Here is a 9,310-nt window from a genome sequence, read left to right on the forward strand (position 1 = left end):
AGGTAGCTTTTTACCCTTGTTGAGAGATGAATATAGCCTCCTTAATTTTTTGAAAAGATTGTTGTAGGTCACGGCGGCTGTACTCATCGACAACGAAGATCTTCCCATGTATGGAAATGGCCTATGAACTTTGAGAGTATCGGAATTAGGAAACTTAGGAAAAGCATTTTTGTGAGGTTACTTTGTGAGCATAGAGGGTGAACTTTATTGATGGTAGCAACATAAATATAGTACTTAGTTAACTTGGCATTAGAAATACTTTTGCAAGAGAGAGAGTTTAGAGAACATGACAACAATTAAGGACCGAATTTATATGGAGCCGGTCCACCCTCCAATAGGCATTTGTATTATAGTTTCTCCCATCAAGAGAGACTTGGTAAAATACAATCTTTGTGTTCCTTGTGACCTAGGTGATGCAATGAAGATGGAAAGCTTCATGGATCACGAGTATAACATAAACTTTGCAAAAATAAATATCCTAAGGCCTCAAACACCTTCGAAGGTGGACAGAGCTAGCGGGGAATGAGGGTAGGGAAGAGGAAAGAAACATTCCAGAGGAGAAAGAATTAGTTCCTCACTTGTCATCACTCTTCTTGCTAGCATACATAATAGCATAGTAAATGAAGATGGAGAAGATGGTAGGCTTAAGCATTGAAGCATGGTTTCTTGGTTGGATTTGCATTCCATAGCCAAGAGTGTTGGTGTAGGCTCTCAACTTTTCTACTAGCTTGGAGAAGGAGATGTAACTCTTTCACTTTGCACTTCACACAATGAGAGTGTGTGTGGGAGAGTATACCCCTCAAGCAACCCCCTAGCTTGCTTTGGTCAACCCTCCCTTGTAGCTCATGCTTGAAGATCGTTGGACATCTCTAGGCTTAGTCAATCACATGCAAGGAGTATATCAAGCAACAAGGGTAACCTTGAGACAAGTGTCCCCCTTTCTCCTTTGAGAGAGAGTACTTGATAAATGCTAAAACAATTATTTAAATTAACTAATTTATCATTGAACCCCTTGGGAGGCCAACCAATAGGCTTTAGGCACACCATGAGGGCAACATGAAGAGGAGCTTGACAAGTGTCCTAAATGCTTTCTTTGTACCAAGCTTGCCTTGTGTGAGGGTGTGTGTGTTCTCTCTCTACCCCCCTCTTGTAGGGTTCATCCCCTTTTTGTAGGGATATTTGTTGACTTTGTGGAACACCTTATCCTCAAGCACCTTAGTCGGCAAGCATGGAAAACCACCTCAGCTTGGGTAGTGTTCCCACAAACACCTCAATCTCCCTATCCGGAAAGCACGACAAGCACCTCAAGAACCTTAGTCATCAAGCATGACAAGCACCTCAAGCTTGGGCCGGGTTCCCATCCTAAGCTCAACCCTAGCTTACCTAAGGTCAAAGAAATTTTAACACTAATCTTTGGAGGTCTTTAATGAAGCTAACCCTAAGATCTTTCAAGCTCCATTGGATAGTCTTGCTCTTTGATAGACCATCTCTTCTTTGGACTCCTTTACCATTGGCCCCGTAGTGAGCATTAGGAAAATTTTGGACTAAAAAATGGGCCTTGTAAGAATTGTTGATGTGGCATAGCTTTCAAAAAGTGGGGATTGGTAAATTTTTTGCAAATAAGATCCAAACTTGTCGGAGGTTGGATATTTAGAATCTACTCTTCAAATGCTACCTATTGATATATAGCATGCATGTATCGGACATTGCCTTCATGTAGATCTAGAAAAAGGTGATTTTAGATTACCGTAACGGTAACAAAACCTGGCTGATTGAAAAAAAATGGCATAACTTTCATAGAAGTCATCCAAACTTTTCGGACCTTGGCTCTTTAGAATCCATTTTTCAAGAACTTTCCAATGATAGGTCATATCATGGGGTTCTAAGCAATATTTAGAGAGGTCTACTGGGTTGCTTTCTTTTGTACAACTTTGATAATGTGGGACTCTTAAAAGGCTCAAAAATGATTTCAAAATTTTCCTAATAGATAGATCTGTAAGCACAAGTCTATATTCTAAACTTTTTCTCTTTATTCTCCCACATTAAATTATCAGTTTAATATGAGAGAATCATTTGGGTTGGTTAGATATTATGACATTACCTCTCTTTTTAAATATAGCCATCCTCGACTATGAGGTAGAAGAGATAAAGCCTGAGTCATTAGTCAATCTTTCTTAGCGGGTAGAGGATACCTTTTTACTCTACGACATCTTTCCAAGATGGATGACTAATCCATTTGGTGCATGTGAGACATGGCTGCCGCAAGCATGTCTGTCCATTTCATTCTCTCAAGTAGAGTGACAAATTCAGCTTGGTGTTTGAGAGATAACATCATCACAAAGATGATTCTAAGCATTCATACTATTTAAATTTGTGCACAATATAAAGAGAACTAGTCTTATACAAAAAAAACAATGGTCATTTAAAAGAAATTTGTACATTTGCTTACTCTAATGTAGCATTGTAAGCATTGACAAGGTTCATACTATCCTTAAGTTGTATTCCTTGCATCCATATAGCATCTTCAAAATTATAATTTTTTAACTTAATAAGATATTGTCAGATAATCTTACCATGTCGTAGTACCTTGTCTTCATGCCGAAGGATAGCTTTGGGTTGTAGCGCATTTTCTTGGCCTTCGATTTTGGGAGGGTCTTCAATGATTGGTTCACTTGGTGTCTCTCCTCTGTAGGGCTTAAGTAGGCTCACATGAAAAGCATTGTGTATGAGCCAATGGTTGGGTTACTTGAGTTAATAATACATCTCATTGATTGGCTTCATGATTTGAAAGGACCATAGTATCTTTATCATAATACATTTGATAGCCTGTAGGATTTTTGCTCGTCGTTTGCCTTAATCCAACCTTGGGAAACATAAGTAAGACCTAATCGTTTTCTTTGAATGTTAAGGCCCTTATGTGCTTGTTAGCAGAAGCAGCTTCTTACCTTGGTTGAGAGATGAATATAGCCTCCTTAATCTTTTGAAAATATTCTTGTAGGTCACGGGTGTACTCACCGACAGCAGAGCGAAGATCTTCCAATGTGTGGAAATGGCCTATAAACTTTGAGAGTAGTGGAATTAGGAAACTTAGGAAAAGCATTTTTGTGATTTTACTTTGAGAGCATAGAGGGTGAACTTTATTGATGGTAGCAACATAAACATAGTACTTAGCTAACTTGGCATTAGCAATACTTTTGCAAGAGAGAGTTTAGAGAACATGACAGCTGTTGAGGACCGGATTTATGTGGTGCCGGTCCCCCCTCCAATAGGAATTTGTATTATAGTTTCTCCCATCAAGAAAGACTTGGTACAATACAATCTTTGTGTTCCTTGTGACCTAGGTGATGCAATGCAGATGGAAAGCTTCACGCATCACGAGCATTACATTAACTTTGCAAAAAGCATTAACTATCCCAAGCCTCAGTCCCAATGCCTCAAACACCTTCGAAGGTGGAGAGAGCTAGGGGGGAATGAGGGTAGGGAAGAGGAAGAAGAAACATTCCATAGGAGAAAGAATTAGTTGCTCACTTATGATCACTCTTCTTGCTAGCATACATAATAGCACAGTAATAAAGATGAAGAAGATGACATGCTTAAGCATTGAAGCATGGTTCTTGATTGGATTTGCATTCCATAGCCAAGAGTGTTGGTGTAGGCTCTCAACTTCTCTACTATCTTGGAGAAGGAGATGAAAGTGCACTTCACACAATGAGAGTGTGTGTGGGAGAGTATACCCCTCAAGCAACCCCCTATCTTGCTTTGGTTGATGTTAACCCTCATGTACATCTTATCACCTTCAACGGACGCATATTATTTATTTGATTGAGTCATGGACCGAGCTTGTTTGTCTAATAGGTGTGTAGGTGATCGCCGATGAGAGGTGCACCACTTATCTTATTTTGACAGAAGTTTTGCAATGACTGGCCATTGTGGGTGCCCATGTGTGAATGGAGTAAACTCTTATAAAAGGTCCATTTGACCTAAAAATACTCATTCTTGGAGGTGTAAGCTAAGAAGTGCTCTTGCTTCATCTCTGTCTCCTTTGTGTGCTCACGTGTGTATGTGTGTGTGTGTGTGTATGCTTGAGAGAGTGAGAGAGAGAGAGAGAGAGAGAGAGAGAGAGAGATCAAGCATTGTGGCGGCATCGACGGTGGCGAGATGGTTGAATGCGACATCGACGGCGGCTCCTTCTTCTTCACAGCACAGGATTCTTCACGACAGAAGTATTGAGCGGTGAGTGACACACCCCTGTCCCTTTAAGCTAGGATCTTCTAGTTGTTTGTTTGTAGTCTTTTGAGGCTAGCACACAATGCACATGCAAGTTCCCAGCTTCGACACGTACGACAAAATGTATATTTTTTCGCTGCTGTGGGGAATGCCTTGCATTAAGCTTGAGGAGCACTCAGTGCTACCTCTGGAAGCCTTAATTCTATCTTCTTTCTGTTTTTTGTTGTATTATGTGAGAGCTGTTAAGTGATTGCAATGGGTAGATTTGCAGGTTTTTGTTAGCTTTTGTTAAGTGACTGTAAGCTCTATTAGTGCTTCATTTTACTGTTTTTGCTAGTGTTACAAGATCTGTAATGTACAGGTGCTAGTAGATCTGTTAGTGAGTGTAAACAGTGAGCAATAGAGTTGAATGTCTTTGAGTGTGCAGTGTAGTGTGTTTGACAGTGTGTTAGCAGAGGTAGTTAACGTTAATTAACTGTTATTAGCTGTGTTAGGTAAAAAGAGGTTAGACAGAGCTTGCAAGAGTTGCTGTGTGCGCGTGGGAGCTCGGCATCCATCGGCCATATTATCCTCAAGAAAAGTAAAACTCAAAACAAAAAACCTTATCTTAAAAGGAAGGATGGAGATCGTTCCCCTTGCCTGAGACGAAGCCCGAGCCCAAGCCCAGGCCTCAGTCCTTAGTCTTATGATATACTATACACACCAGTTTATATATAAAGACTAGGACCTCAAGTGAAGGGAGGGCATGTGGGACAAGTTCCTCAAGTCCTCCACCATCCCCTTCACACTCACCCTTTGGACTTAAAAAATCTAGCCCTCTCCCCACCTAGGAAAAGACTAGTTTTAGGATTCCGAGGGCTGTACGTAACCGAATTGGGGGCTATAAAGCACGGCACATCTCCCTAGCCAAGACGCTTCTTTTAAGCTATCACATGCCATATTACATGGCTTGGTTAAATAAAGGGACCAAAAATTAAAAGAAAAATGGGTTGTAAACACCTAAAAAACTAGGTGAGCGGCCTTCACAGGCACTCACCAACACCTCTAGATTGTTGAGGTCACATGCACCTACACTTTGGTCGTGTGCTAGAGGACAAGCACATCAAGAGTTTCTTCATTTACACGGGCACTCATTATTCCTCCAACTTAGGCTCTAGGCCCTTAGCACAGCGAGAACCCAAGGTAGTACCACTCAGGACCCACATATTGTGTCTAGTGACTCTTCCTATGACTACGACGTCATGGAGGGTTACCTAATTCCTAATCTTGATAGATCAACCAAGATATACATGCCATGGGTCCACGGACCGAGCATGCTTAGCCACTTGAAGGAAACGTTTAGTAGATCCACTCGCTCTGAACATGGAGCTAACGATGTAAATGAGGGGGGGAAGTAAATTCAACATTCATGACCAATGTAGACCCCATGCTCCTGGAGAGTGTGCACATGAATACTCCATTCACTGCACCACCTGACTCTTTAGAGCTATTCCCCTCCGAGGTTATATTATCTGATGATAGAAGCCTTGCCGAAGTACAAGAGGTTGAGCGATATATCCTTGCAACGAGGGAAAAGAAAATCGAGAACTTGCGCAAGGTGGAACAATGGAGAGAGCTTAAGGCAAAGGACCCTATGTCAATATCCATGCTAGTCGAGCAATTGAGTGCTCCTGGATTATCAGCCACTAAGGATCAACCCATTGAGATCCACCTTGCATCTAGTTAAAAGGACAACCCTAGCACCTCAATCCTAGATGGAACATTCCTAAATGAGAATTAGGAGTACGAACTATAAACAAAAACTTTAACCGACCTATACACAGATCACACCTATCACGTGGGTTGGTTAGATGTCCTACAATCCACAACGGGTGCTACTAGTGTAGAGGATCAACAACAAAGAGTTTGTGAGGTATTCGTAGGGTTATTGAGCTGGACAGATAGAACAAGGGAATCCACATGCCTTCAACGGGTCTCATGAGATTCTTGGATATAGGGAAGACTAAGCAGCCAACCTTATCGCAAATGGATACTCCCTCGTAAGTTCGATGGATCCTCCATATGTTGTTTTTCCAGGGGTCTCAGTACAATCTGAGCCCACAAGTGATATCTATACCTTTCCAAGTCTAGCGCATCTTTCTCTTGATGACACCGCGGCTACCATGCCTACCCTAGTGATGGGCTTGCCAAGGAACACGCCATGGACCTCATTTGTTAGTAAAGCACCACTACATGGTAGCTCAATGCCTACAACAACAACACCTACAAGTGTGTACCATCCATATACACTTATGGGTACTCATACTCATGTAGCTCCTATCCCTCCCATTGTTTCAACAACCTATGCTCCACAACCACAACATCCAATCTCTTATTTCAATGGGACCATACCCGCTAGCATTAGCATACCAACTACCACGTCTGCTATGCCCAGGGCCACACATATAAACTTTGGGCCACCACATGGCACAACACCATACCAAACTTGGGACCCAAGGGCTTCCTATGCACCAAGCCTAATGCCAATACCTACTCCACATGTAGTCTATGGAGTACCTTCACCCACGGTGCTGCTCACTTAGGTGACTTGGCAACATTTTCTCAAGCTATTGGTACATCTATTGCTGTGAGAATATGCGTAACACACCTGATAGGGAGCCTAGAAGTAAGGTAGTACTAATAGCCAAGGGATGTGAGAAAGTATATCGAAATGTTTGAACAAATATGTGATTATCTAGGAGAACACAATGACGTGCAAAAAATGTAATTCTTTAACCCTAACCTTAAGTGGAAAGGCTGGGGATTGGTATAGAACCCTAAGGGTGGAAGAAAAAATGATTTCCCCTACTCTCAGGAGACTATTCTTGAAAGAACTCATATGAGAGGGAGTGCTTTGGGGTGTAGCATCTCAGCTCCAAAAATCCCAATGAGAGGAAAGGGAGTCAGTGAGAGACTTTATTAGTCGCTTGAAGTATTTGAATTCTCGTTGTAATCCAAATGAGCACTTCAATAATAACCAATTACTTGGTAGATTCGTTAGCGGATTACGACATGAGGATATCTACAATGGCCTAGTCATTAGAGGTATCACCACTTGGGAAGCAATCACCACCAATGCGATCCAATTGGAGGATAATTTAATGTTTCAAGGAGAAAGGGTGTCTGTTGAGCCTAAATCTACTAGCTCACAAGCATCGGGTCATCAACCAATGACCCTAAAGCCTATTGCTAAGGATCCAAAGATATCTGAGATGACTTTAGCAGATCTCACCAAGGCCATTCAAGAGAGTCTTAGAGACAATTGTACTCCACAAATCAATCATATGTATCCAAGAAGGGAGCAACAATGGTTCTCAGTTTGCTATGGTCCGTATAGTACCAATGAATTCCCTACATTTAGAGTAAAATTAGGAATTGCAATGCTTGTGGGAGGTATAGTCATCAAGCGAAGAATTGCATAGTATTTAAATGCTCAATGGCTAATAGACCAACCTTAGCATGGACAGACAACCCTCAAGTGCCTGCATTGATGCCGGCCCCACCTCTCAAACAAATGTCACAACACCTGGTCCCTAAGGCCCAAAATGTTGTTTAAACCACACCGTTATTGTTACAGCATTAGCCGCACATGCGGTCCTGCGGAGGTCTAGACACCGCGGATCAGGAGTCATGCGGTATGCGACGGCCGTAGCGGCAGTTCTTCATAGGATATCATGGGATAGGAGTGTGTGCACCATTCCCGATCTGCGCTGGAGAAGCGGTTGTATATGGAGGGGCATACCTATCTTTTGAGGTAACTCAAAAGATTGGTTGAGGTAACCCAACCAATCTCTAGGATATTCATGGCATCTACTGCTGTAACGTTGTGTCTGGATCACACATGAATGAAGCAAGAGGTGTTCTGTGCTTGCGTACTGTGTACTTACTTCTATTGTCATTCTATATGTTGATGTTCATATAATGTAGTTGCGGGTAATCATTCCCGTAATGCCTATTGCTCCTGTGCGGGCAATAGCCATTACATCTGGCGACCACGATGCGTGATGGACGACCTGCGATGAATATGCATGCGCACTAGGTCGCAGGGTCTGCCTGACCCTGTGGTTCCAATTGTAGGAACACGTCGGAGGAGAGCCGGTTCGGATGAATTTGTTTTTTCTTCACCCCGCAAGTTGAGGAATCTGTATCTCCATCACCAAGCTCAGTGCGTGGTAGGCGGTTGCGGCGAGAGAGGCGTACTCCATGCAGTCAGTCATGTCCGCCTATTGTACATTCACCCTCACCCACACAGGTTGCTTCACCACCGTCTCCAGTAAGCAGTCCGGGGCTATCTCCACCACTGTCTCCACCTCCTAGTGCTTGTCAGCTTTTTCTGGGAGGAGGATGTACAGTTGGGCAAGGGGTGATGACTCATCCTCAGATTAAGTATAGTCGGTTTCGAGGTCTTTCGAGAGAAGACCCTGATGCACATTTGCGCCAATTCAATAAATCTTATGGATTGAATCATCCTGGGGTGGTCATTCCTCTCCATCAACAATCAGTGTTTGAATCTACACTCTCGGGGAAAGCTGCGAAATGGTTGTCCGAATATCTTGATGATCATTTTCAGACGTATGCTGACGGATCCATAGCATTTCTACGAAGGTTTTGAATGGAAAAGACAGTCCCTCAACATTTGGAAAAGCTTCGAACGCTTTAGTAGAATTCATTGCCAGTGGAGGATTACGCTGCAAAATTTCGGATGATTTTGCAGAGGGTACCTCAGGCACAAAGGCCGGCAACCAAAGTGCTGAATGATTATTTTTTGCGGGGTCTCAATAAGGATCTCAGAACAGCTATGGAAACAGTGGATAAGGTAACTACTCCACTGGATAATGTAATTGCTAGGGCTGTAGTAGCAGGAGAGGCTCTAGAGGATACGGAATTTCCAAAGAAGTCAAAGAAAAAAGACAGGAAGAAATCTCATCGGAAGTCGCAAGACAGTGGTAGTGATAGTTCGGAGTCGGAATCCGCAGTATCAGATTCCTCGGACTCGGGCAATAGCGATTCGGGAAAAGAATCGGAAGAGACACCGCGGAAAAAA

Source organism: Adiantum capillus-veneris, chromosome 12 (assembly GCF_014529385.1).
Source record: "Adiantum capillus-veneris isolate H3 chromosome 12, ASM1452938v2, whole genome shotgun sequence".
NCBI classification, from domain to species: Eukaryota; Viridiplantae; Streptophyta; class Polypodiopsida; order Polypodiales; family Pteridaceae; genus Adiantum; species Adiantum capillus-veneris.